The sequence below is a fragment of the Chiloscyllium punctatum genome, chromosome 36 (genome assembly GCF_047496795.1).
Source record: "Chiloscyllium punctatum isolate Juve2018m chromosome 36, sChiPun1.3, whole genome shotgun sequence".
Taxonomy (NCBI): Eukaryota; Metazoa; Chordata; class Chondrichthyes; order Orectolobiformes; family Hemiscylliidae; genus Chiloscyllium; species Chiloscyllium punctatum.
In genome coordinates this window covers 59,469,739-59,496,401 of record NC_092774.1, presented here as the reverse complement: position 1 = coordinate 59,496,401, position 26,663 = coordinate 59,469,739, and the positions used below count along the sequence as shown (strand labels likewise).

Here is a 26,663-nt window from a genome sequence, read left to right as displayed (position 1 = left end):
TCTGTGAGGAGTTTGCACATTCTCCCAGTGTCTGCGTGGGTTTTCTCTGGATGATCCAGTTTTCTTCCATAAACCAAAGATGTGCAGGTCATGTGGATGGGCTATGCTTAATTGCCCATAGAGTTAGGTACATTAGTCAGAGGGAAATGGGTCTGGATGGGTTACTCTTCGGAGGGTCGATGTGGACTTGTTGGGATGAATGGCCTGTTTCCACACTGTAGCTAATCTCATCTGCACTACTTTTGTCTCTAACTAATGGCAGAGTAGACTCGTCTGGCCAATTGGCCTAACATCTGCTCTGATGGTCTTGCAGTCTTAGGTTTCTCTGGATCATTTCATTGGCAATGTGCAGTCCCTGGCTCAATGAGCAGCAGTGTCCACTGAAAGCAAAGCTCATAGGATCGTAGAACTCCTACAATGTGGAAACAGGTCCTCCAGCCCAACACATCTGCACTGATCTTCCGAAGACTAACCAACTCAGATCCATTTTCCTACCCTTCATAAATTGCACACAGACCCCCAAGGGTGGAATTATTCCTGAGTTCCTGGTGCCATGAGGCAGCAGTGCTAACCCTGAGCTACCATGGGGTTGGGTTTGTGGGGTGTGGGGGGGGGGGCAATTGCAGTCCAGCAGAAAACAATAACAGCCCACCTACTCTCCCACTGCACCCACTGTCAGAACTGGCAGGAGGTTCAGTCCTTTGGGGTGACTGAAGGCAGCGTTACCGGTGGGATCTGATTGCTGGGAGCGCTGGTGCCCCCGCTGGTGCTTCCGCAAGTTGCAGGAAAACATGAACCTCTTCCCACACTCGGGCCAGCTGAAGGGTCTCTCCCCAGTGTGGACACACTGGTGCTTCAGCAGGGTGGAGGAATTGCTGAAGGCCTTCCCGCACTCAGGGCAGCAGAATGGCCTCCCCCTCCCCCTCCCCCACCCCCACCCGTGTGGACCAGCTGGTACTTCAGCAATGTGGAGGAGCGGGTAAAGCACTTCCCACACTCGGGCAGGAGAACGTCTTCTCCCCGGTGTGAACGGACTGGTACCTCAGCAAGGCTGAGGAATTGCTGAAGGCCTTCCAGCACTTCGGGCAACTGAACGACATCTCCCCCATGTGGACCAACCAATGGTAGATTCACTTAGATATAACTGCGTCAATTTACATATTAAGATACCCTTTGAACGTGCCCACATCCCTTTGAAATGTAATCTCGTCCATTTAAACCTCTTTATTTGCAGAAATACCCGTTAAAATGTCCACGTCCGTTTAAAATGCAGATTTCCCCCTTTAGATATGACGAGGTATCGTTATGTATCGGGATATCTGTTTAAGTTGAGCCGTGAGCTTTCCCAATGTAGACAGGGCTCCTCGAAACGTGGCAGTGTCCCCCCTGCAGCTGCAGAGCGAGACAGGAGAGTTTGTTTTTGTGAATGAGCAGTTGTAGCGCGAGGTGCCTGTTACTTGGTGACGGTGAGGCTCCCCGGCCCCGCCCATCCCCCTGAGCTGACGTCACGCGGGGGTGAAGGCGGTTGGGAGGAGAAGTCGCTCGAGCGGGGAAGGGGCGGCCGTTAGGAAAATGGCGCCGTGCGGCCCGGGGCAGACACCCGTCACTGGGCACCGCCGCCTTCCTGGTGCAGCTGCTGTGTCACGGCCACACCGCCCGGCTGTACAGCAGGTAGGAGCCGGTGACCATTCTGGAGGCGGATGGGGTTAAGGGCCTGTTTGGGAACCCGTCGGCCGCCTGGGTGGTGGAGTTCTACTGGTCGTGGGGCGGCCCCTGTGTCAACTCTGGGGCCACCTGGAAGGTACTGGGCCCGGGAGGTGAAAGGTGAGGCAGGTTGTGGGGGGGGGGGACGGAGGGGAAGGAATGTGGGGCCTGTCCTGTCATAGTCACATTTTACACTCACTTTACATCTGATTTTACTGGGGCTTGTGCTGTTTACCCCTCACTGTTTGTTTAATCCTTGTGCTGTTTACTCTTTGCTGTTACTTGTGCAATTCCCTAGGGTAGTGTGTAAATACTAGTGAAGGAGATTATGTACTAGCATGTCTATGTTCCTCAGTCATTGAAGGGGCAGGACCTGTTGAGAATGGTTGGTCAAGTGTGTGGTGTACTAAACCTTGTTAATATGGATATAGTTATGATTTGGAGATGCCGGTGTTGGACTGGGGTGTACAAAGTTAAAAATCACACAACACCAGTTTATAGTCCAACAGGTTTAATCACCTGATGAAGGAGTGTCGCTCTGAAAGCTAGTGTGCTTCCAATTAAACCTGTTGGACTATAAACTGGTGTTGTGTGATTTTTAACTGGGTATAGTTTGTTATTTGGTAAAATATACTTTTTATTATTTAGAGTCATAGAGATGTACAGCACGGAAACAGGCCCATTCGGTCCAACATGTCCATGCCAACCAGATATCCTAAATTAATCTTGTCGCATTTGTCAGTACTTGGCTCATATCCCTCTAAACCTTTCCTATTCATATACCCATCCAGATGCCTTTTAAATGCTGTAATTATACCGGCTTCCACTACTTCCTCTGGCAGCTCATTCCATACATGCACCACCCTCTGCATGGAAATGTTGCCCCTTAGGTACCTTTTATATCTTTCTGCTCTTACCCTAAACCTATGCCCTCTAGTTGTGAATCTCACCCCCAACACTGCGAAAAAGACATAAAAACATTGAGCAGCCACACAAATGCAAAAGCAATAAAATATCAAGCCACATGGGGAAAATAATTATGGCTCTACCCTTTTTGTTCTCCGATAGACATTTAAGATCTGTCAATAACACCAGGATCGCCACAGAGCATATTGTGTAAACTCCTCAATGTCAACAAGCAGGGCACCAGTGTCACCAAAACATTGGGCATGTTCCTCATTGTCGGCAGAAAAGGGGCAAAACCTACTTTTGTTGGACAAATAAGGAGCACTGGAGGACCAGAAGGAGACTTGTCCTCCTGCCATTCAGAGCTCCCCTATTGGTGAATGCGGACGTTGGGCCATGAGGTTCTGAAGCTCCTGCTCCTCCTCTCTCTCAATGAAGATTGAGCTTCACCTCAGACTGCAACTTCCTTCCTCTGTCCAACATCTGTGAGTACGGCACTCTTTTCTCACCCCCTTTTCCATTTACGTTTCATTCTAGGGAACAATTGTTGACTTGGAGCAACTGAAAGGAATAGGAGTGAATCCAGCGATGGGACAGACTTGGAAAAGTTAGTCTAGGCCTTTGTCTCAATTGGCAAAATAGATAGGCAGGAGATTGGAAGAACGCAGCAAGCCAGGCAGTATCAGGAGGTGGAGAAGTCGAGGTATCTGGTGCACCCCTTGTTCAGGACTGGGGGTGGGTATAGGGAGAGCTGTGGAACAAGGGTGTGCTGGGTGCAGGGTGATGAAGTGGGGATAGGTGGAGACAGGTAGAGGGTACGACCTGGTTGGTGAATGGGAGGAAGGAATCTAGTTGGTGTCAGGGAGGAGTTAGAAAGGAGGGGGAGGGCCTGGGAAGGGAGTTTGTGATGGAAAGGGGGGTTATTTGAAACTGAACAACTCAGTGTTGAGTTCTCCGGGCTGTGGACTGCTCGGACGGAAGATGAGGTTTTGTTTCTCCAATTTGTGGTTTGGTTTGTTGTGGTAATGGAGGAAGCCAAAGATGGTTATGTCAGAAAGGGAGTGGGAAAGGGCTTTAAAATGGGTTGAGACTGGGAAGTCCACTTGGCCTTTTATGGATGTTTATGGGGAAGGCAAGAAAATGGTTATAAGACTAGTATAGGACCGAGTTACAGAGCCATACAGCACAAGCACAGAAACAGACCCTTCAGTCCAACTAGTCCATACTGACTATATTCACAAACTAAACTAGTCCCACCTGCCTGTGTTTGGCCCATATTCCTCTGAACCTTTCCTATTCATGTACTTATCCAAATGTCTTTTAAACGTTGTTACTGTACCTGCATCCACCACTTCTTCTAGACATTCAGTCCACACGTGAACCACTCTGTCTAAAAAAATTGTGCCCATCGACCTTTTTTTTGAAAATCTCTTTCTCCTCTCTCACCGTCAAAAATTTGTTCCCTAATCTTGAAACCCCCACCCTAGGGGAAGGACACCCACTGTTCTCCTCATCTCTCCCCTTGTGATTTTATAAACCTCGATAAGGTTACCTCTCCACTTCCTATGGTCCAGTGAAAAAGTCCCAGCATATCTGCCCAGATGAAGGTAGATCCATATCCAGTCATGATCTGTTCAATGCTAGTCCCAATTCTCAGTGTCCAGGACAGCAACAGACCACACAAGACGTAGGAGCAGAAATTAGGCCATTCAGCCCATCAGGTTTGCTCATTCCATTCAATCGTGGCTGCTCAGTTTCTCAATCCCGTTCTTCCGCTTTCAGTAAAGTGAAAACAGAGGGAGAGAGTGTGGGATGGAGGTTTTCAGCTTCCAGGGAATAAGAGAGGAAATAGTTCACTATAAATTAGAATTTATGGGATCGACTGATGAGCCAAAGAGAGTCAATTGGAGTTTAATTTAGAGAAATCAGAGGTTTACATTTTGGTCAAGCAATTCATGCAGGACTGACACAGTTAAGGGAAGTGTTGCAGAATAGAGAGACCTTGGAGTGCAGGTTCATAGTTCCTTGAAAGTGGAGTCTCAGGTGGACACAATAGTGAAGAAGGCGTTTAGTTTGCTTTCCTTGATTGCTCAGAGCATTGAGTTCAGGAGTTGGGAGGTCATGTTATAGTGTGTTACCTAACTGCTTCATTGTTTTTAGTGAATATAGCCCACACCTCCCGCTGCTGCCATAACGTGGTTTGTTTGGAAGCACTAGCTTTCAGAGTGATTAGATTTATTTTAGATTTTATTACTTAGTGTGGAACAGGACCTTCAGCCCAACAAGTCCACACCGACCCTCCCAGCAATCCACCCAGACCCATTCCCCTACATTTACCCTTGCACCTAACACTACGGGCAATTTAGCATGGTCAGTTCACCTAACCTGCACATCTTTGGACAGTGGGAGGAAACCGGAGCACTCGGAGGAAACCCACACAGACACGGGGAGAATGTGCAAAACACACATTGACAGTTGCCCGAGGCGGGAATTGAATCTGGGTCTCTTCACTGTGAGACAGCAGTGCTGCCGAGTGCTGCTCCTTAATCAGGTGGTTGTGGAGAATAAGATCATGATTAGACTAAAGGAGTCCAGTGTTATGGAGATGTGATACATTAAACAATTTAAATTAAATCTTCCAACTTTTAGAATTGGGTTCTGTTCTTTGGTATGTTAATCCCAGAACCTGTTTCAAGTAACTTTCTCAAGAACGTAATTTAAATGCAGAGCTTTTCTATCAAAAATGTCAGGCTGACTTGACATTGGGACCCAGACAGAATTCACACCTATTGAAGGGTAGGCTGGGACTTTTTTCACTGGAGCACAGGAGGTTGAAAGGTGAAGGTGTCGGGTGCCTCATTAACAAGTTTGCAGATGACACTCAGATTGATGGACGATCAGATAGTGAAGGGGACTGTCAGACGATACAGCAGAATATAGATTGGAGAGTTGGGAAGAGGAGGAGGTTTGGGGGGGAGGGGGTACTTGATTGAGGCCTATAAAACCATGAGGGTTGTAAATAGGGGTGGATAGGAAGAATTTTTTTCCCCCAGAGGGGAAGACTTAATTACTAGGGGTCACGAGTTCAAAGTAAGAGGGGAAAGGTTTGAGGGAGATATACGTGGAAAATTCTTCACACAGAGGGTGGTGGGCGCCTCGAATGCATCGCCAGCGGAGGCAGTAGGGGTGGGATCGATAGCGCATTTAAGATGTATCTAGACAGATACATGAATGGGCAAGGAGCAGAGGGATACAGATCCTTAGAAAATAGGCAGCAGGTTTACTTAGAGGATCTCGATCAGCATAGCCTTGGAGGGCTGAAGGGCCTGTTCCTGTGCTGTAAGGTGAGAGGAGAAAGATTTAAAAACACATGAGGAACACCTTTTTTTTGAGTGGTTTGTGTGTGGAATGAATGTCCAGAGGAAATGGTGGATGCAGGTTGAGTAACAACGTTTAAAAGACATTTGGATAAGTACATGAATAGGAAAGGTTCAGAGGAATATGGGCCAAACACAGGCAGGTGGGACTAGTTTAGTTTGTGAATATAGTCAGCATGGGCTAGTTGGGTTGAAGGGTCTGTTTCTGTGCTGTATGACTCAATAACTGTTCTGTACTGGTCTTAAAATCATTTTACTTGCCTTCCCCCAGAAACATCCACTTCTTTGTTGTTCTAAAATCAGATGAACTCAGCCTTGAATATATTCAATGATCCCCTAACTGCAGGGTGACTTCTGAACTCAATTCCTCTCACTAATACACCTCTTGCCTTGCTGATTACTTGCTGTATCTGTCTGACAACTGGCGGTGACTGGTGTGGAAGGATGCTGAGGCCACTTTTTACATCCACACATCATTCCTGATACAGGGCTCATGCCTGAAACGTCGATTCTCCTGCTCCTTGGATGCTGTCTGACCTCCTGTGTTTTTCCAGTGCCACACTTTTCAACTCTGATCTCCAGGATCTGCAGTCCTCACTTTCTCCACATCCCAATATATCACCATTTAAACAACACACCTCCTTTCGGCAGTTACTTTTTCATAACCGAGACTATAACTTCACACTGTGGGACTGCGTTTGCCAATTGAGACACAGACCTGGACCAACGTTTCCCGACTCTGTCCCCTCCCTGGATTCACTTGCTTTCTTTTCATTTGCTGCAAGTCAACAATTTAACCCTAGAATGAAAAAAATGAAACGGAAAAGAGGGTGAGAAAAGAGAGTGCTGTACTCTCAGATGGTGGATAGAGGAAGGAAGTTGCAGTCTGAGGTCAAGCTTGATCTTCATTCGGAGAGGAGGAGGAGGAGGAGGAGCAGCAGCAGCTTCAGAAGCTCATGGTCCACCTTCTGCATTCAGAAAATAGTGAGGGCTCTGATTGGCAGGAGGATCAGGCTCCTTGTCTGACTTCTTATTGGTCCATTTGAAGAAGGGTTCACGCTGTTTCTGCAGACAGCGAAGAGCATGTTCGGCTTTTGCTGAACCAGCATAGAGTAATAGAGATGTATGGCATGGAAACCGACCCTTCGGTCCAACTTTTCCATGCTGACCAGATATCCCAACCCAATCTAGTCCCACCCCTCAACACCGGGCCCATATCCCTCCAAACCTTTCCTATTCATATACCCATCCAAATGCCTCTTAAATGTTGCAATTGTACCAGCCTTCACCACTTCATCTGGCAGCTCGTTCCATACACGTACCACCTCTGTGTGAAAACCTTGCCCCATAGGTCTATTTTATGTCTTTCCCCTCTCATCCTATATCTATGCCCTCTCGTTCTGGACTCCCAACCCAAGGGAAAAGACTTTGTCTATTTATCTTATCCATGCCCCTCATAATTTTGTAAACCTCTATAATGTCACCCCTCAGCCTCTGACACTCCAGGGAAAACAGCCCAGCCTGTTCAGCCTCTCCCTCTACTGCAAATCCTCTAACCCTGGCAACATCCTTGTAAATTTTTCTGAATGCTTTCAAGTTTCACAACAGGTTTCCAATAGAAAGGAGACCAGAATTGCACGCAATATTCCAACAGTGGCCTAACCAATGACCTGTACAGCTGCCACATGACCTCCCAACTCCTGTACTCAATATTCTGACCAATAAAAGAAAGCATACCAAATGCCGCCTTCACTATCTTATCTACCTGTGACTCCACTTCCAAGGAGCTATGAACCTGCACTCCAAGGTGTCTTTGTTCAGCAACACTCCCTAGGACCTTATCATTATGTGTATAAGATCCTGCTAAGATTTGCTTTCCCAAAACACAGCACCTCCTATTTTTTTTAATTAAACTGCATTTGCCACTTCTCTGCTCATTGGCCCATCTGGTCAAGATCCTGTTGTAATCTGAGGTAACCCCCTTCGCTGTCCACTACACCTCCAATTTTGGTGTCATTTGCAAACCTACTAACTGTACCTCTTATACTCGCATCCAAATCATTTATGTAAATGACAAAAAGTAGAGGACCCAGCACCGATCCTTCTGGCACTCCACTGGTCCACAGTGGAGATCCTCCAGTCTGAAAAACAATCCTCCACCACCACCCTCTGTCTTCTACCTTTTCAGCCAGTTCTGTATCCAAATGGCTAGTTCTCCCTGTATTCCGTGAGATCTAACCTTGCTAATTAGTCTCCCATGTGGAACCTTGTTGAACGCCTTACTGAAGTCCGTATAGATCACATCTACTGCTCTGCCTTCCTCAAAAAACTCAATCAAGTTTGTGAGACATGATTTCCCACGCACAAAGCCACATTAACTATCCCTAATCAGTCCTTACCGTTTCAAATACATGTCCATCCTGTCCCTCAGGATTCCCTCCAACAATGTGCCCACCATCGACATCAGGCTCACTGGTCTATAGTTCCCTGGCTTGTCCTTAATACCCTTCTTAAACAGTGGCACTACGTTAGCCAACCTCCAGTCTTCTGGCACCTCACCTGACATGCGCACTATGCTGTATGGAGATGCTGTTCCTGACGGATTTAAAGTGTCCAATTGCCACGATTTCTCCCTTCGTCACTTGGCATAACCGCGCACGCTCCTCGTTATTTTTGATGTGCATCTTCCCTATAACCCTCATTTTATAAATCTCAAATGAGGTCACCCCTCAACCTCCTGTGCTCCAGTGAAAAGAGTCTCAGCCTCTCCTTATAACTCAAACCCTCCAGTCTTGGTAATATCCTGGTAAATCTTTACTGAACCCTCTGTAATAGTATTCTTCCTATTACAGGGCCACCAGAAGCGTTCTCAATACTCTACAAGTGGCCTCACCAACATCCTGTACAACTTCAACGTGATGTCCTAGCTCCTTTATTCAATGGGGTGTGAACAAATGGTAAGTGTGCTGAATGCCTTCTGAAGCACCCTTCCAACCAGTGCTGCAACTTTCAATGAAGTATGTACCTGAACCCCACCCCATATCCCTCTGTACAAGCCCTACCCTTCCTTATTTTAGGAAAATGCAACCCCTCACTTTTATCTATACCCCTTTCATACACACACCCCCTCTCCACGCCCCCCCCCCCCCCCACCCCCACCAACACACTTACCCTCTCTCAGGCTTCTCCTCCATCACACATGCACTCTCTCTCATACACACATACATATAACGATGGGGTGAATTTGAATTTGCAGATATATTCAATTTTGCAGAAGAAGCGCACAACATGCAGGTAGTCAATCCATGTAATATTTTATAAATTCCTAGTTTGGAAAAAGAACCAGTCTGATTTAAGATTGTGATACTGACACACCTTTCATGCATTGTCTGGGCTGAGATGTCACCAGTTTAAAAAAAAACCTTAAATGATCTCTAGAATATGACTTAATAGTAGCTCTGGGATGTACGCATTAATGAACTAAAACCTGCAACCCATTCTAAAAGATGAAAGACTTAACAGCAATGTACATTTGATAAATATATCAAATCAGTTGCATGACACTGTGACCTTTTAGTGTAAACTGTGTCTTCTGATCCTGCACCACATCTACCCGATGAAGTAGTGATTCCAAATTAACCTGTTGAATTATAACCCAGTGTTGTGATTTTTAAACTTTGTCCAACTTAGTCCAACACCAGCACCTCCACCACCTCGTTTCTAGTGAACACATCCCACACCTCGCCGTCCTCCAATAATCTGCCGATAAAACGATGCAGTGCCTGCACTCCTGAAAAATTTACAATTTCTAACAATATTAGCTAGTAATTCACTGCTTCATCTGATACACGACATTGGAAACTCAATGCAGGAGGCTGCAAGAAATGAGCAGCTTTAAAACAAAAACCGCTTGGAGCGCAAAGCTTTCGATGAGAGCCTGAGCCTGGCAGTATGTTCAAGTAACCTTTATTGTGACCCAAGTTTGTTACAGCTTCAGATCCCCACCAGCAAAAAGGCAGAGAAAGAGTAGTTGATTTTGTTTTTAAACAGCTCAAGATCAAAGCGCATACACTCCTGCCCCATCCCACCTGCCATCTCACTTCCTTAACTATTGGTCAGTACAGAGTTGTCCCTTTGTAATTGGAGGAGAAAGTGAGGACTGCAGATGCTGGAGATCAGAGCTGAAAATGTGTTGCTGGAAAAGCGCAGCAGGAATCCTTTGGAATTGGATCCTTGGTACAACCATAACCCATAGGAAATACTGCCTCACTCAGCAATTTGAACCCATATCATGTCTCCAAGTAAGCTTCTCTCCGTGCATTTGCCTGTTCTGGGGCAGTGTAGAGTCAACCACACTGCTGCGTGTCTGGAGTCACACGTAGGCCAGACTGGGTAAAGGATGCAGTTGGGATGACTGAGTGATTCTTTTTCCCCCAATGGCAGTTTCCTTCACTAAAAAGGATGTTAGTGAATCGGATAGGGGTTTTCTCCCACCACCACACCTCCCTCCATCCCCTGAAAATGGTTTCAACGATAGATTCCGAACTCCAGATTTCTGACCATATTCCAATTCCGCCATCTGCCACAGTGGGATTCAAACCCGGGAGTCCCCTAAACTGGGTTGACAGTCCAGTTGATTATGGCACTGAGCCGTCGCTCCTTCAATCCCCCTGCAGTGGCAAGTGAACTCGCTGGTGCTTCCGCAGGTGGGAGGACTGGGTAAAGCCCTTCCCGCACTCTGGGCAGCTGAAGGGCCTCTTCCCCCGTGTGGACCTGCTGGTGGGGCCAGCAGAGGGGATGAAGTGCTGAAGGTCTTCCTGCACCTGAGGTAGGAGAATGGCCTCTCCCTGGTGTGACTGCGCCAATGAGTCTCCAGGGCAGATGGGACACGGAAGCCTTTCCCATAAGACCATAAGACATAGGAGGAAGTAAGGCCATTCGGCCCATCAAGTCCACTCCGCCATTCAATCATGGCTGATGCGCATTTCAGCTCCACTTGCCAGCGTTCTCCCCGTAGCCCTTAATTCCTCTAGACAACAAGAACCTATCAATCTCGGCCTTGAAGACATTTAGCGTCCTGGCTTCCACTGCACTCCGTGGCAATGAATTCCACAGGCCCACCACTCTCTGGCTGAAGAAATGTCTCCGCATTTCCGTTCTGAAATGACCCCCTCTAATTCTAAGGCTGTGTCCACGGGCCCTAGTCTCCTCGCCTAACAGAAACAATTTTCTAGCATCCACCTTTTCAAAGCCGTGTATTATTTTGTACGTCTCTATTAGATCTCCCCTTAATCTTCTAAACTCCAACGAATACAATCCCAGTATCCTCAGCCGTTCCTCATATGCTAGACCTGTCATTCCAGGGATCATCCGTGTGAATCTCCGCTGGACACGTTCCAGTGCCAGAATGTCCTTCCTGAGGTGTGGGGACCAAAACTGGACACAGTACTCCAAATGGGGCCTAACCAGAGCTTTATAAAGTCTTAGTAGTACATCTCTGCTTTTATATTCCAACCCTCTTGAGATAAGAGACAGCATTGCATTCGCTTTCTTAATCACAGACTCAACCTGCATGTTTACCTTTCGAGAATCCTCGACTAGCACTCCCAGATCCCTTTGTGCTTTGGCTTTATTAAGTTTCTCACCATTTCCCGCAGTCGACATACTTCCATCTTTTCTCCACGGGGTGGGATTCCTCTGGTTTTTCCATGGCTGAAGCTTCTGCTGCACACGAACACGTATAGAGCCCCTCCACGCCGTGAATTCCTCTGTCCAGGCCGTATAACTGTTTCAGGCTCCACACACAGTGCACTGCAACAGTAGGGTCTTCATTTAGTCCCACTGATGCTGAAAACAGTCAGACTGGAACCAAAAAGTTTTGCTACTTTTCACAGAATCATAGCCCAAAATCCTTGCTGTCCCAATGGATTGAGTGACAGTCAGACGTCAAAGTGAGGACTGCAGACATTGGAGAGTCAGTGTTGAAATGTGCAACGCTGAAAAAACACAGCAGGTCAGGCAGCATCCGAGGAGCAGGAGAGTCGACATTTCAGTCCTCAGCCCTTCATCTGTTAATCTTGAAACTTCTGTCTTCAGATCTTCAAATACTCTGTAAAAAGAGATTACAAAAGTCAACACTTTCAGACCAGGGTAGAAAAGAAAAGACAAAGTAAGAACAGAAAAGAGATCTACTCCACCTCCTTTATCCTTCCATCCCTCCTCAGCCGAGTAATTAAGACACATATCTGAGTTTTCAGAGTCTGCTCCCTCCCTGAATTCACTCCAGTTGCATCAAGTGAACAGACATCGCCCCACCCTTCCCCCTCTCTCTCCCTCCCAGGATGAAGAGTTGCCCAGAGGGAGCAACCTTCACTCCGAAATTCACAGGGCCATTGTGACGCCAACAAGGGGTGGGCAAGAGGGGGAAGGAGCAAGAGGCGGGGCAAGGCCAGCAGCAAGCCCTCGCAACATGCCTGCTTTGCCTTGCACAGTTTGCAAAAGTCCGTTCCTCTTCAGAGAATCCCCACAGTATGGAAGCAGGCCACTCGGCCCAAAAACTCCACACCGACCGAACCAATGTCCAGTAAACCGCAACCTGACCTCCTAACTCCTGTACTCAATACTCTGACCAATAAAGGAAAGCTTTTCCAAATGCTTCCTATTGACCTGTGACTGCATTTTCAAGGAGCTATGAACCTGCACTCCAAGATCTCTTTGTTCAGCAACACTCCCTGCGACCTTACATTTAAGTGTACAAGTCCTGCTAAGATTTGCTTTCCCAAAATGCAGCACCTCACATTTATCTAAATTAAACTCCATTTGCCACTTCTCAGCCCATTGGCCCATCTGATCAAGATCCCATTGTAATCTGAGGTAACCTCCTTCGCTGTCCACTACATCTCCAATTTTGGTGTCATCAGCAAACTTACTAACTATACCACTTATGCTCACATCCAAATCATTTATATAAATGACAAAAAGTAGTGGGCCCATTATCTATTGTAAAAGTGGAATTTTCAAAATATTACATGTATTGACTGCCTGCAGATTGTGCAGTCTTTGAGCAAAGTAGAATGTATTTGCAAACGTCATGCTGCAAATACAAACTCACCCCCGTGGATGATCTATCTCATGTGTGCATGAGATGGAGAAAAAGTCTATTTCTGTGCTCTATGCCTATTTGATAACAGATGCTTTATTTCTGTTGGTGTAAATGTTATTGTAAATCATAGCTGGGTACTAATAGATGTAAGGGTGACAGAATTCCTCAAGTAGGGCACTGTAAGATTCCTGGGAGACCCCTGTTTCTGGTTTACTTCTTTAAGAGCTGAGAACAGATCAACATCTTAGTCTGTGGGAACAGGGCGATCAACAGAGGACAGAGAAATCAGGGCCTGAAACCCAAGCTGACACTCGACCACCCTGTGATCAGTGCTTTGATTAGCAGTGCCAACCCTCTACCTTTAACTTTACCTTGCTTCCCATTTAACTAATGTCTCTATGTTCAGGATCTAATCCTTGTCATTCTGAAGCCATGCCACTGTAAGGAGTCTCGGATCATAATCTCTTCAATGTGTGCAGTCAATTTTGTTACAATGCAGCACACATTCAGACACACAATTTTTAGTTTTAATTTTTGTGATCTTTAGAATCTAGTTTTGATTGCTGGTATATTTACTCTCCTTGTCCCTTTCTATTGTTCTCTGATGTTCATTTTCCACATCATTACATTACTCACCGGCCTTGATTTAACCTTGCTAATTAGTCTCCCATGTGGAACCTTGTTGAACGCCTTACTGAAGTCCGTATAGATCACATCTACTGCTCTGCCTTCCTCAAAAAACTCAATCAAGTTTGTGAGACATGATTTCCCACGCACAAAGCCACATTAACTATCCCTAATCAGTCCTTACCGTTTCAAATACATGTCCATCCTGTCCCTCAGGATTCCCTCCAACAACGTGCCCACCATCGACATCAGGCTCACTGGTCTATAGTTCCCTGGCTTGTCCTTACCACCCTTCTTAAACAGTGGCACTACGTTAGCCAACCTCCAGTCTTCTGGCACCTCACCTGACATGCGCACTATGCTGTATGGAGATGCTGTTCCTGACGGATTTAAAGTGTCCAATTGCCACGATTTCTCCCTTCGTCACTTGGCATAACCGCGCACGCTCCTCGTTATTTTTGATGTTCATCTTCCCTATAACCCTCATTTTATAAATCTCAAATGAGGTCACCCCTCAACCTCCTGTGCTCCAGTGAAAAGAGTCTCAGCCTCTCCTTATAACTCAAACCCTCCAGTCTTGGTAATATCCTGGTAAATCTTTACTGAACCCTCTGTAATAGTATTCTTCCTATTACAGGGCCACCAGAAGCGTTCTCAATACTCTACAAGTGGCCTCACCAACATCCTGTACAACTTCAACGTGATGTCCTAGCTCCTTTATTCAATGGGGTGTGAACAAATGGTAAGTGTGCTGAATGCCTTCTGAAGCACCCTTCCAACCAGTGCTGCAACTTTCAATGAAGTATGTACCTGAACCCCACCCCCATATCCCTCTGTACAAGCCCTACCCTTCCTTATTTTAGGAAAATGCAACCCCTCACTTTTATCTATACCCCTTTCATACACACACCCCCTCTCCACGCCCCCCCCCCCCCCCCCCACCCCCACCAACACACTTACCCTCTCTCAGGCTTCTCCTCCATCACACATGCACTCTCTCTCATACACACACACATATAACGATGGGGTGAATTTGAATTTGCAGATATATTCAATTTTGCAGAAGAAGCGCACAACATGCAGGTAGTCAATCCATGTAATATTTTATAAATTCCTAGTTTGGAAAAAGAACCAGTCTGATTTAAGATTGTGATACTGACACACCTTTCATGCATTGTCTGGGCTGAGATGTCACCAGTTTAAAAAAAAACCTTAAATGATCTCTAGAATATGACTTAATAGTAGCTCTGGGATGTACGCATTAATGAACTAAAACCTGCAACCCATTCTAAAAGATGAAAGACTTAACAGCAATGTACATTTGATAAATATATCAAATCAGTTGCATGACACTGTGACCTTTTAGTGTAAACTGTGTCTTCTGATCCTGCACCACATCTACCCGATGAAGTAGTGATTCCAAATTAACCTGTTGAATTATAACCCAGTGTTGTGATTTTTAAACTTTGTCCAACTTAGTCCAACACCAGCACCTCCACCACCTCGTTTCTAGTGAACACATCCCACACCTCGCCGTCCTCCAATAATCTGCCGATAAAACGATGCAGTGCCTGCACTCCTGAAAAATTTACAATTTCTAACAATATTAGCTAGTAATTCACTGCTTCATCTGATACACGACATTGGAAACTCAATGCAGGAGGCTGCAAGAAATGAGCAGCTTTAAAACAAAAACCGCTTGGAGCGCAAAGCTTTCGATGAGAGCCTGAGCCTGGCAGTATGTTCAAGTAACCTTTATTGTGACCCAAGTTTGTTACAGCTTCAGATCCCCACCAGCAAAAAGGCAGAGAAAGAGTAGTTGATTTTGTTTTTAAACAGCTCAAGATCAAAGCGCATACACTCCTGCCCCATCCCACCTGCCATCTCACTTCCTTAACTATTGGTCAGTACAGAGTTGTCCCTTTGTAATTGGAGGAGAAAGTGAGGACTGCAGATGCTGGAGATCAGAGCTGAAAATGTGTTGCTGGAAAAGCGCAGCAGGAATCCTTTGGAATTGGATCCTTGGTACAACCATAACCCATAGGAAATACTGCCTCACTCAGCAATTTGAACCCATATCATGTCTCCAAGTAAGCTTCTCTCCGTGCATTTGCCTGTTCTGGGGCAGTGTAGAGTCAACCACACTGCTGCGTGTCTGGAGTCACACGTAGGCCAGACTGGGTAAAGGATGCAGTTGGGATGACTGAGTGATTCTTTTTCCCCCAATGGCAGTTTCCTTCACTAAAAAGGATGTTAGTGAATCGGATAGGGGTTTTCTCCCACCACCACACCTCCCTCCATCCCCTGAAAATGGTTTCAACGATAGATTCCGAACTCCAGATTTCTGACCATATTCCAATTCCGCCATCTGCCACAGTGGGATTCAAACCCGGGAGTCCCCTAAACTGGGTTGACAGTCCAGTTGATTATGGCACTGAGCCGTCGCTCCTTCAATCCCCCTGCAGTGGCAAGTGAACTCGCTGGTGCTTCCGCAGGTGGGAGGACTGGGTAAAGCCCTTCCCGCACTCTGGGCAGCTGAAGGGCCTCTTCCCCCGTGTGGACCTGCTGGTGGGGCCAGCAGAGGGGATGAAGTGCTGAAGGTCTTCCTGCACCTGAGGTAGGAGAATGGCCTCTCCCTGGTGTGACTGCGCCAATGAGTCTCCAGGGCAGATGGGACACGGAAGCCTTTCCCATAAGACCATAAGACATAGGAGGAAGTAAGGCCATTCGGCCCATCAAGTCCACTCCGCCATTCAATCATGGCTGATGCGCATTTCAGCTCCACTTGCCAGCGTTCTCCCCGTAGCCCTTAATTCCTCTAGACAACAAGAACCTATCAATCTCGGCCTTGAAGACATTTAGCGTCCTGGCTTCCACTGCACTCCGTGGCAATGAATTCCACAGGCCCACCACTCTCTGGCTGAAGAAATGTCTCCGCATTTCCGTTCTGAAATGACCCCCTCTAATTCTAAGGCTGTGTCCACGGGCCCTAGTCTCCTCGCCTAACAGAAACAATTTTCTAGCATCCACCTTTTCAAAGCCGTGTATTATTTTGTACGTCTCTATTAGATCTCCCCTTAATCTTCTAAACTCCAACGAATACAATCCCAGTATCCTCAGCCGTTCCTCATATGCTAGACCTGTCATTCCAGGGATCATCCGTGTGAATCTCCGCTGGACACGTTCCAGTGCCAGAATGTCCTTCCTGAGGTGTGGGGACCAAAACTGGACACAGTACTCCAAATGGGGCCTAACCAGAGCTTTATAAAGTCTTAGTAGTACATCTCTGCTTTTATATTCCAACCCTCTTGAGATAAGAGACAGCATTGCATTCGCTTTCTTAATCACAGACTCAACCTGCATGTTTACCTTTCGAGAATCCTCGACTAGCACTCCCAGATCCCTTTGTGCTTTGGCTTTATTAAGTTTCTCACCATTTCCCGCAGTCGACATACTTCCATCTTTTCTCCACGGGGTGGGATTCCTCTGGTTTTTCCATGGCTGAAGCTTCTGCTGCACACGAACACGTATAGAGCCCCTCCACGCCGTGAATTCCTCTGTCCAGGCCGTATAACTGTTTCAGGCTCCACACACAGTGCACTGCAACAGTAGGGTCTTCATTCAGTCCCACTGATGCTGAAAACAGTCAGACTGGAACCAAAAAGCTTTGCTACTTTTCACAGAATCATAGCCCAAAATCCTTGCTGTCCCAATGGATTGAGTGACAGTCAGACGTCAAAGTGAGGACTGCAGACATTGGAGAGTCAGTGTTGAAATGTGCAACGCTGAAAAAACACAGCAGGTCAGGCAGCATCCGAGGAGCAGGAGAGTCGACATTTCAGTCCTCAGCCCTTCATCTGTTAATCTTGAAACTTCTGTCTTCAGATCTTCAAATTCTCTGTAAAAAGAGATTACAAAAGTCAACACTTTCAGACCAGGGTAGAAAAGAAAAGACAAAGTAAGAACAGAAAAGAGATCTACTCCACCTCCTTTATCCTTCCATCCCTCCTCAGCCGAGTAATTAAGACACATATCTGAGTTTTCAGAGTCTGCTCCCTCCCTGAATTCACTCCAGTTGCATCAAGTGAACAGACATCGCCCCACCCTTCCCCCTCTCTCTCCCTCCCAGGATGAAGAGTTGCCCAGAGGGAGCAACCTTCACTCCGAAATTCACAGGGCCATTGTGACGCCAACAAGGGGTGGGCAAGAGGGGGAAGGAGCAAGAGGCGGGGCAAGGCCAGCAGCAAGCCCTCGCAACATGCCTGCTTTGCCTTGCACAGTTTGCAAAAGTCCGTTCCTCTTCAGAGAATCCCCACAGTATGGAAGCAGGCCACTCGGCCCAAAAACTCCACACCGACCGAACCAATGTCCAGTAAACCGCAACCTGACCTCCTAACTCCTGTACTCAATACTCTGACCAATAAAGGAAAGCTTTTCCAAATGCTTCCTATTGACCTGTGACTGCATTTTCAAGGAGCTATGAACCTGCACTCCAAGATCTCTTTGTTCAGCAACACTCCCTGCGACCTTACCATTAAGTGTATAAGTCCTGCTAAGATTTGCTTTCCCAAAATGCAGCACCTCACATTTATCTAAATTAAACTCCATTTGCCACTTCTCAGCCCATTGGCCCATCTGATCAAGATCCCATTGTAATCTGAGGTAACCTCCTTCGCTGTCCACTACATCTCCAATTTTGGTGTCATCAGCAAACTTACTAACTATACCACTTATGCTCACATCCAAATCATTTATATAAATGACAAAAAGTAGTGGGCCCATTATCTATTGTAAAAGTGGAATTTTCAAAATATTACATGTATTGACTGCCTGCAGATTGTGCAGTCTTTGAGCAAAGTAGAATGTATTTGCAAACGTCATGCTGCAAATACAAACTCACCCCCGTGGATGATCTATCTCATGTGTGCATGAGATGGAGAAAAAGTCTATTTCTGTGCTCTATGCCTATTTGATAACAGATGCTTTATTTCTGTTGGTGTAAATGTTATTGTAAATCATAGCTGGGTACTAATAGATGTAAGGGTGACAGAATTCCTCAAGTAGGGCACTGTAAGATTCCTGGGAGACCCCTGTTTCTGGTTTACTTCTTTAAGAGCTGAGAACAGATCAACATCTTAGTCTGTGGGAACAGGGTGATCAACAGAGGACAGAGAAATCAGGGCCTGAAACCCAAGCTGACACTCGACCACCCTGTGATCAGTGCTTTGATTAGCAGTGCCAACCCTCTACCTTTAACTTTACCTTGCTTCCCATTTAACTAATGTCTCTATGTTCAGGATCTAATCCTTGTCATTCTGAAGCCATGCCACTGTAAGGAGTCTCGGATCATAATCTCTTCAATGTGTGCAGTCAATTTTGTTACAATGCAGCACACATTCAGACACACAATTTTTAGTTTTAATTTTTGTGATCTTTAGAATCTAGTTTTGATTGCTGGTATATTTACTCTCCTTGTCCCTTTCTATTGTTCTCTGATGTTCATTTTCCACATCATTACATTACTCACCGGCCTTGATTTAACCTTGCTAATTAGTCTCCCATGTGGAACCTTGTTGAACGCCTTACTGAAGTCCGTATAGATCACATCTACTGCTCTGCCTTCCTCAAAAAACTCAATCAAGTTTGTGAGACATGATTTCCCACGCACAAAGCCACATTAACTATCCCTAATCAGTCCTTACCGTTTCAAATACATGTACATCCTGTCCCTCAGGATTCGCTCCAACAACGTGCCCACCATCGACATCAGGCTCACTGGTCTATAGTTCCCTGGCTTGTCCTTACCACCCTTCTTAAACAGTGGCACTACGTTAGCCAACCTCCAGTCTTCTGGCACCTCACCTGACATGCGCACTATGCTGTATGGAGATGCTGTTCCTGACGGATTTAAAGTGTCCAATTGCCACGATTTCTCCCTTCGTCACTTGGCATAACCGCGCACGCTCCTCGTTATTTTTGATGTGCATCTTCCCTATAACCCTCATTTTATAAATCTCAAATGAGGTCACCCCTCAACCTCCTGTGCTCCAGTGAAAAGAGTCTCAGCCTCTCCTTATAACTCAAACCCTCCAGTCTTGGTAATATCCTGGTAAATCTTTACTGAACCCTCTGTAATAGTATTCTTCCTATTACAGGGCCACCAGAAGCGTTCTCAATACTCTACAAGTGGCCTCACCAACATCCTGTACAACTTCAACGTGATGTCCTAGCTCCTTTATTCAATGGGGTGTGAACAAATGGTAAGTGTGCTGAATGCCTTCTGAAGCACCCTTCCAACCAGTGCTGCAACTTTCAATGAAGTATGTACCTGAACCCCACCCCATATCCCTCTGTACAAGCCCTACCCTTCCTTATTTTAGGAAAATGCAACCCCTCACTTTTATCTATACCCCTTTCATACACACACCCCCTCTCCACGCCCCCCCCCCCCCCACCCCCACCAACACACTTACCCTCTCTCAGGCTTCTCCTCCATCACACATGCACTCTCTCTCATACACACATACATATAACGATGGGGTGAATTTGAATTTGCAGATATATTCAATTTTGCAGAAGAAGCGCACAACATGCAGGTAGTCAATCCATGTAATATTTTATAAATTCCTAGTTTGGAAAAAGAACCAGTCTGATTTAAGATTGTGATACTGACACACCTTTCATGCATTGTCTGGGCTGAGATGTCACCAGTTTAAAAAAAAACCTTAAATGATCTCTAGAATATGACTTAATAGTAGCTCTGGGATGTACGCATTAATGAACTAAAACCTGCAACCCATTCTAAAAGATGAAAGACTTAACAGCAATGTACATTTGATAAATATATCAAATCAGTTGCATGACACTGTGACCTTTTAGTGTAAACTGTGTCTTCTGATCCTGCACCACATCTACCCGATGAAGTAGTGATTCCAAATTAACCTGTTGAATTATAACCCAGTGTTGTGATTTTTAAACTTTGTCCAACTTAGTCCAACACCAGCACCTCCACCACCTCGTTTCTAGTGAACACATCCCACACCTCGCCGTCCTCCAATAATCTGCCGATAAAACGATGCAGTGCCTGCACTCCTGAAAAATTTACAATTTCTAACAATATTAGCTAGTAATTCACTGCTTCATCTGATACACGACATTGGAAACTCAATGCAGGAGGCTGCAAGAAATGAGCAGCTTTAAAACAAAAACCGCTTGGAGCGCAAAGCTTTCGATGAGAGCCTGAGCCTGGCAGTATGTTCAAGTAACCTTTATTGTGACCCAAGTTTGTTACAGCTTCAGATCCCCACCAGCAAAAAGGCAGAGAAAGAGTAGTTGATTTTGTTTTTAAACAGCTCAAGATCAAAGCGCATACACTCCTGCCCCATCCCACCTGCCATCTCACTTCCTTAACTATTGGTCAGTACAGAGTTGTCCCTTTGTAATTGGAGGAGAAAGTGAGGACTGCAGATGCTGGAGATCAGAGCTGAAAATGTGTTGCTGGAAAAGCGCAGCAGGAATCCTTTGGAATTGGATCCTTGGTACAACCATAACCCATAGGAAATACTGCCTCACTCAGCAATTTGAACCCATATCATGTCTCCAAGTAAGCTTCTCTCCGTGCATTTGCCTGTTCTGGGGCAGTGTAGAGTCAACCACACTGCTGCGTGTCTGGAGTCACACGTAGGCCAGACTGGGTAAAGGATGCAGTTGGGATGACTGAGTGATTCTTTTTCCCCCAATGGCAGTTTCCTTCACTAAAAAGGATGTTAGTGAATCGGATAGGGGTTTTCTCCCACCACCACACCTCCCTCCATCCCCTGAAAATGGTTTCAACGATAGATTCCGAACTCCAGATTTCTGACCATATTCCAATTCCGCCATCTGCCACAGTGGGATTCAAACCCGGGAGTCCCCTAAACTGGGTTGACAGTCCAGTTGATTATGGCACTGAGCCGTCGCTCCTTCAATCCCCCTGCAGTGGCAAGTGAACTCGCTGGTGCTTCCGCAGGTGGGAGGACTGGGTAAAGCCCTTCCCGCACTCTGGGCAGCTGAAGGGCCTCTTCCCCCGTGTGGACCTGCTGGTGGGGCCAGCAGAGGGGATGAAGTGCTGAAGGTCTTCCTGCACCTGAGGTAGGAGAATGGCCTCTCCCTGGTGTGACTGCGCCAATGAGTCTCCAGGGCAGATGGGACACGGAAGCCTTTCCCATAAGACCATAAGACATAGGAGGAAGTAAGGCCATTCGGCCCATCAAGTCCACTCCGCCATTCAATCATGGCTGATGCGCATTTCAGCTCCACTTGCCAGCGTTCTCCCCGTAGCCCTTAATTCCTCTAGACAACAAGAACCTATCAATCTCGGCCTTGAAGACATTTAGCGTCCTGGCTTCCACTGCACTCCGTGGCAATGAATTCCACAGGCCCACCACTCTCTGGCTGAAGAAATGTCTCCGCATTTCCGTTCTGAAATGACCCCCTCTAATTCTAAGGCTGTGTCCACGGGCCCTAGTCTCCTCGCCTAACAGAAACAATTTTCTAGCATCCACCTTTTCAAAGCCGTGTATTATTTTGTACGTCTCTATTAGATCTCCCCTTAATCTTCTAAACTCCAACGAATACAATCCCAGTATCCTCAGCCGTTCCTCATATGCTAGACCTGTCATTCCAGGGATCATCCGTGTGAATCTCCGCTGGACACGTTCCAGTGCCAGAATGTCCTTCCTGAGGTGTGGGGACCAAAACTGGACACAGTACTCCAAATGGGGCCTAACCAGAGCTTTATAAAGTCTTAGTAGTACATCTCTGCTTTTATATTCCAACCCTCTTGAGATAAGAGACAGCATTGCATTCGCTTTCTTAATCACAGACTCAACCTGCATGTTTACCTTTCGAGAATCCTCGACTAGCACTCCCAGATCCCTTTGTGCTTTGGCTTTATTAAGTTTCTCACCATTTCCCGCAGTCGACATACTTCCATCTTTTCTCCACGGGGTGGGATTCCTCTGGTTTTTCCATGGCTGAAGCTTCTGCTGCACACGAACACGTATAGAGCCCCTCCACGCCGTGAATTCCTCTGTCCAGGCCGTATAACTGTTTCAGGCTCCACACACAGTGCACTGCAACAGTAGGGTCTTCATTCAGTCCCACTGATGCTGAAAACAGTCAAACTGGAACCAAAAAGCTTTGCTACTTTTCACAGAATCATAGCCCAAAATCCTTGCTGTCCCGATGGATTGAGTGACAGTCAGACGTCAAAGTGAGGACTGCAGACATTGGAGAGTCGGTGTTGAAATGTGCAACGCTGAAAAAACACAGCAGGTCAGGCAGCATCCGAGGAGCAGGAGAGTCGACATTTCAGTCCTCAGCCCTTCATCTGTTAATCTTGAAACTTCTGTCTTCAGATCTTCAAATACTCTGTAAAAAGAGATTACAAAAGTCAACACTTTCAGACCAGGGTAGAAAAGAAAAGACAAAGTAAAAACAGAAAAGAGATCTACTCCACCTCCTTTATCCTTCCATCCCTCCTCAGCCGAGTAATTAAGACACATATCTGAGTTTTCAGAGTCTGCTCCCTCCCTGAATTCACTCCAGTTGCATCAAGTGAACAGACATCGCCCCACCCTTCCCCCTCTCTCTCCCTCCCAGGATGAAGAGTTGCCCAGAGGGAGCAACCTTCACTCCGAAATTCACAGGGCCATTGTGACGCCAACAAGGGGTGGGCAAGAGGGGGAAGGAGCAAGAGGCGGGGCAAGGCCAGCAGCAAGCCCTCGCAACATGCCTGCTTTGCCTTGCATAGTTTGCAAAAGTCCGTTCCTCTTCAGAGAATCCCCACAGTATGGAAGCAGGCCACTCGGCCCAAAAACTCCACACCGACCGAACCAATGTCCAGTAAACCGCAACCTGACCTCCTAACTCCTGTACTCAATACTCTGACCAATAAAGGAAAGCTTTTCCAAATGCTTCCTATTGACCTGTGACTGCATTTTCAAGGAGCTATGAACCTGCACTCCAAGATCTCTTTGTTCAGCAACACTCCCTGCGACCTTACCATTAAGTGTACAAGTCCTGCTAAGATTTGCTTTCCCAAAATGCAGCACCTCACATTTATCTAAATTAAACTCCATTTGCCACTTCTCAGCCCATTGGCCCATCTGATCAAGATCCCATTGTAATCTGAGGTAACCTCCTTCGCTGTCCACTACATCTCCAATTTTGGTGTCATCAGCAAACTTACTAACTATACCACTTATGCTCACATCCAAATCATTTATATAAATGACAAAAAGTAGTGGGCCCATTATCTATTGTCAAAGTGGAATTTACAAAATATTACATGTATTGACTGCCTGCAGATTGTGCAGTCTTTGAGCAAAGTAGAATGTATTTGCAAACGTCATGCTGCAAATACAAACTCACCCCCGTGGATGATCTATCTCATGTGTGCATGAGATGGAGAAAAAGTCTATTTCTGTGCTCTATGCCTATTTGATAACAGATGCTTTATTTCTGTTGGTGTAAATGTTATTGTAAATCATAGCTGGGTACTAATAGATGTAAGGGTGACAGAATTCCTCAAGTAGGGCAGTGTAAGATTCCTGGGAGACCCCTGTTTCTGGTTTACTTCTTTCAGAGCTGAGAACAGATCGACATCTTAGTCTGTGGGAACAGGGCGATCAACAGAGGACAGAGAAATCAGGGCCTGAAACCCAAGCTGACACCAGACCACCCTGTGATCAGTGCTTTGATTAGCAGTGCCAACCCTCTACCTTTAACTTTACCTTGCTTCCCATTTAACTAATGTCTCTATGTTCAGGATCTAATCCTTGTCATCCTGAAGTCATGCCTCTGTCAGGAGTCTCAGATCATAATTATTCTCTTCAATGTGTGCAGTCAATTTTGTTACAATGCAGCACACATTCAGGCACACAATTTTTAGTTTTAATTTTTGTGATCTTTAGAATCTAGTTTTGATTGCTGGTATATTTACTCTCCTTGTCCCTTTCTATGTTCTCTGATGTTCATTTTCCACATCACTACATTACTCACCGGCCTTGATTTGGATTGGCCATGCTAAATTGCCCACAGTGTCCAGGGATGTGTGGGTTAGGTGGGTAAAATTCCGTAGATTGACTACTCTCTGGGAAAAACAGTTCTTCCTCATCACTGTCCTAAACTTACTCCCCCTCACCTTGAGGCCTTGTCTCATTCACTAGCAGAAATGATTGGATAGGGTATGGCTTCATCCCCACAGTGCAATGAATTTCCACTGTGCACCAAAATCTCAGATGTACTCCCTTACTCAGTTGCTGTCTCATAAATGAAAGACTTCATTATAACCTCTTTTGCTCCCAGTAAGGGCAAAACATCTTGGAAAGCTGCTCTGAAAGTCCAACCATGCTTCTGCATTCACTGAAGTTGATTTGAGTATTACAGCACAGAAAAAGACCCTTCAGCCCAGCTCGTCAGTGTCGACCAGATATCCTAAACTAATCTTGTCTCAATTGTCTACACATGGCCCATATCCCTCCATACTTTTCCTATTCATTTACACATCAAGATGGGTTTTAAACGTTGCACTTGTTCCAGCCTCCACCACTTCTTCTGACAGTTCTATAAATGTACCACTCTGTGTGAAAAGGTTGCCCCTCATGTCCCTTTCCCCACTCACCTAAAAGCTATGCATTTTAGTTCTGGAAACTCCTCTCCTGGTGAAAAAACCTTGGGTATTGACTCACTGACCCTTATAAAGGTTAACCCTCAGCATCCGATGTACAGAAAGTGAGACCTGCAGATGCTGGAATCAGAGTCTAAGAGTGTGGTGCTCGAAAAGCACGGCAGGACAGGCAGCATCTGAGGAGCGGGAGAGTTGACATTTCAGGCATGAGCCCTTCATCAGGAATGATGTGTGGATGGACAAAGGGGCCTCAGCGTCCTTCTACACCAGTCACTGCCAGTTGTCAGACAGGTGCAGCAAGCAATCAGCAAGGCAAGTGATATATTAGAAGTGGGGATGTCCTCCTGCAGTTAGGGGGGTCATTGAATATATTCAAGGCTGAGTTCATCTGATTTTTGAATATTAAAGTGTAGATTTTTATGTTGTGTACATGAGGTGGCTTTGTTTGAGTGGTTTATGTGTTGGACGCAAGTATAGTAACAACGTTTAAAGTAAAGGCAAGAAAATGATTTTCAGACCACAACAGAACAGTTACAGTCAGACAGCACTGAAACTGACCCTTCAGTCGAAGTATTCCGTGCTATGTTCTCAACCTAAACTAGTGCCACTTGCTGGTGTTTGCCCCATATCCCTCCGCACCTTCCCTATTCATGTACTTATCCAAATGTCTTTTAAAGGTTGCATCTATACGTGCATCGACGACTTCCTCTGGACATTCATTCCATACATGAACCACTTCCTGTTTATGAAAACCTTTTCCTGATTCTGTCTACTCCGTGGATTAATTTCCTTTTCCGTTCGGTTGCTGCAAGTCAAAAATTGAAGCCCAGCATGAAAAAAAATGAAAAAGGAGTTGATAAAGAGAGTAGCGTACCGACGGAGTAAGGAGGTTGCAGCCTGGAGCAAACTCGATCTTCATTCAGGGAGAGCAGCAGCAGCTTCCGAAGCTAGTGTTCCAACTTCTGCATTCAGACAACAGGAAGGCTCTGATTGGCAGGAGGACCAGTCCGCTTCCGGTCCTCCAGGGCTTCTGAGTGGCCCACCAAAAGGAAGTCGCGAAGCGTGTGTTGTGTGCAGCGAGGAGCATGAGCATTATTCTCTCTGGCGACGCTGCTGTCACTGATGGTATTTGGACATTTTAGAATTTAAGTAAAAAAGGGCAGATTCACCATTTCCCCCCTGTGATATTTACCTTTCCTGCACCACCCATGATTTTATAAATCGAAATAAAGTAACCTGTCAACCTGTGGTCGTTAATAGGGCGACCAAAAGTGTA

General features: G+C 46.0%; 1 protein-coding gene and 1 long non-coding RNA gene across 2 annotated transcripts in view; one reads left to right on the top strand and one right to left on the bottom strand.

Moving 5' to 3' along the window:
- LOC140460550 (uncharacterized) overlaps window positions 1–26,663 on the bottom strand; it is a 197,900-nt gene that overhangs the window by 119,778 nt on the left and 51,459 nt on the right. The gene's annotated exons all lie outside the window — the stretch shown is intronic.
- LOC140460552 (uncharacterized) lies at window positions 1,499–26,663 on the top strand. The gene is made up of 5 exons (XR_011954187.1): window positions 1,499–1,824; window positions 8,840–8,944; window positions 14,354–14,458; window positions 19,872–19,976; window positions 26,065–26,663. It is a non-coding gene; the product is annotated as an uncharacterized lncRNA (long non-coding RNA).